Raw genomic sequence first — 3,173 nt, 5'->3', positions numbered from 1 at the left:
GAGGTGGCTGTGGGAGAATGGCAGACATTCATTGACCATTTTCCTTTGCGCTATCCTATGTGCCAAGGATGCAGTTCAGGTGGATGAAGCATATCTTGTGAGCTGAGATTTCTGGAATCATAAGGACAGTTTTATCAACAAGGACTCAGGGCAGTGCTATCAAGACCAAGAGGGAGCCATGGAGCAAGGATGGAAGAGAGTGAGCTGAAGCCAGCGGTGGCAAGCTAGGAAAGTCAGCACCTTGATGATGGATGGACTGACTGAGTCTGGGTTGCCAAGGACAACCCAGGCAAGCATGCTATAAATAAGGAAACCTTTCTAACTGTGTGTGGCTTTCTAGCTCCCCTCTCCCCCGTTTTCTAGTTTAATGACCACTCAGAGGAGGTATAAGTGAGGTGGTGGTGCCATCTTCTCCTTCCACTGTTCCTGGCTGTGTTTTCAGAGCCTGGGGGGGGGGGGGTCACTGGATTAGTTCACAATAGCAGCAGTAGCTCAGTGCCTGGAGAGCCAAGATCAACCATGTTCCCACAGATGTTCTAAGCTCTTCTGTGCCAGCTGCTGTGCTTGATTTCAGTATAAATAGGACGTTAGGGAACCTTGTGGAGTTAATCTATTCCTTCCACCACAATCCAGTCCTCAGCTTAAGCTTCGTGATATCTTAGTCATAAAAGAATGTAAAATTCAAGATAAAACTGTACCAGCCAGAGAAAGTCAGAAGCCCCAGAGTTCTATGCTTTCCTTACTGATTTTATTTTTGGTGTGTGTGTGTGTGTGTGTGTGTGTGTGTGTGTGTGTAGAAATGTCAAAAGCCAAGTCATTTCAGAAATATTTTACTTTTTCTTTTTAGCTGGCATTGGATGCTCAGGTTGCTATTTCACACACACACACACACACACACACACACACACACACACACACACACACACACACATCAATGGTTGCTGTGATTACTACACCTGGCATGTCAAGAGCCCACACTTAGGGTTTATTTCTCACACACACACACACACACACACACACACACACACACACACNACACACACACACACACACACACACACACACACACACACACACACAAACCATGTGTAGCTATACCACTAAATAAAATGACTTACCTTCCCCCTGCACCTTTTGACAGCCAATATCTCTTCATGTAGGAGTAAGGTTTTGTTGGCCTGCCCTGATTCTGATCCTGATCCTCACTGGAATGTTCACAGGCTCCATTTTGGGCAGGTTTTGTGCAGGCAACCACAAACACTGTGAGTTCTTGAGAATGTTGGCTGTGCCGTCTGCAGACAGTCTTTTACAGCACTCCTCCTCCTCCCCCTCCTCCTCCTCTTCCCCCCTCTTCCTCCTCCTCCTTCTCCTCCCCCTCCTCCTCCTCCTCCTTCTTTGATATTTTATGCTTATGAGTATTTTGCCTGAGGGAGTCAGAAGAAGGCCTCAGATCCCCTGGAATTGCAGTGTTACAGATGGTTATGGGATGCTGTGTGGGCACTGGGAATCTAATCTAGGTTTCTTGGAAGAGCAACCAGTGCTCTTAACTGCTGAGCCACCTCTCCAGCTCCACAACACTCCTCTTTGAGTTGAGTTTTATTTGACCTTAGTGTCCCACACTGGCTTAGCCACATCATGGGTGTTTATCTGGGTGGCTTTGCACGTGGGAAATATATTTCAGATAGGAACAGTTGGTGGCCACTGGTACAGAGCCTGGAAGAAATCTCCTTGAGTTGGACAGAGCCTTTGCTCTGAAGCTTTAAAGGGGGCCTGCTCTCGAGGAGAAGCCCGGGTTGAAGATTAAGTCTACTTAATTATCTGCTTGTTATTTAATTAAGTGAATTAAAGCTCTCTGGTCTCTGATGCTTGGCCTGGGCCACCTTCAGGCTATGGGTAGCAGAGGGGATGTACTACAACAAGGTATTTCAGAGATGAGGGAGCCTGGTCAGAAACAAAGGAATAGTGTCTCCACAGTGGAAACTGTGCATTAGTGAGACTTGTGTGGGAAAGACATGAATGAAGACTGGCTACGAACTCAGTAGAGCTTGAACAGTGAATGCATGGGTACGCACATTTGGAGATGAGGTAGATAAATGTCCAAAGGGGCCATTTTGGAGCATGTTATACAATTAACCAGGAAATATTACCATGGCTCAATCAAGGATTCTCTTTAGGGAACAGATTCATAGCCGAGCCTTGGAGGTGACACAGATTTCAAGTTCCTATTGCACCTTACAAGGCTGATACTTGTTCACACTCTGGTGTGAATTAAATCAAATGCAACTAAGGATATCCAAACTGGAAATGTGAATTTCAGCTGTGGGATAGAGGAAGCCAGTCTTGGCAGTAGGCTGCCTCATAGCTGCAGAGATAAGGTGCTGGAGATGTAGTGTGGAGTCCCCGTACAGCAGCTTCAGAGCACTCTGTGTCCAGGAGGTAGGGCACAAAGGGTTGTGATTCAGGCATTAAGAGTGGAAGGCAACTGGGAAAGAGGCAAAAGAGGATGCTGGATGTGACTGATCTTGGTTGTCAACCGAAAACACTTGGGAAGTGGGAACTTCAACTGAGAAAGTCTCTCCATCACACTGGCCTGTGGGCATGTCTGTAGGGGCATCTTCTCAATTGCTAATCAGCGAAGGAAGGTCTAGCTAACTGTGGGTGACAGATGGGCCTGTGCCACATAAGAAGGGGCAGCTGAACATGAACCTGGGAGCAAGCTGTAAGCAACGTCCCTCCACGGTTCCTGCCTCTGCTCATGCATCATACAAAAAGATGCCTCCATTAGTAAACTTGACCAGTCTTGGGATCTGGCTCTGTGCTACAGACACCAACCTAGAGTGAATAAAGTCCTGGTTCTACCTTCAACACCAGAAAATAAAACGGCTGAATAATAAAAGAAAGCACATACCTGTTTGTCAGGCAGGAAAGCTTCTGTAAAGGTGAGTTGTTATGACGACAACATAAAACTCCAGGAAGAAGCCTGAGCTTCTGTCAAAGCCCTGACATCAAACTTGGCTTAACTGGATTCACTGATAGCCTGAACCAGTTACAACAGGGGACCAGACACATGGGTGGGATAAAGGAGACATTGAGGTTGTGGGTCTGAAAGATAAGAGAGGGTTGAAGGAAGGAAGGAAAGAAGGAAGGAAGGAAGGAAGGAAGGAAGGAAGGAA

This window comes from Mus caroli, chromosome 6 (assembly GCF_900094665.2).
Source record: "Mus caroli chromosome 6, CAROLI_EIJ_v1.1, whole genome shotgun sequence".
NCBI classification, from domain to species: domain Eukaryota; kingdom Metazoa; phylum Chordata; class Mammalia; order Rodentia; family Muridae; genus Mus; species Mus caroli.
Note: the sequence above shows the minus strand (reverse complement) of the source record.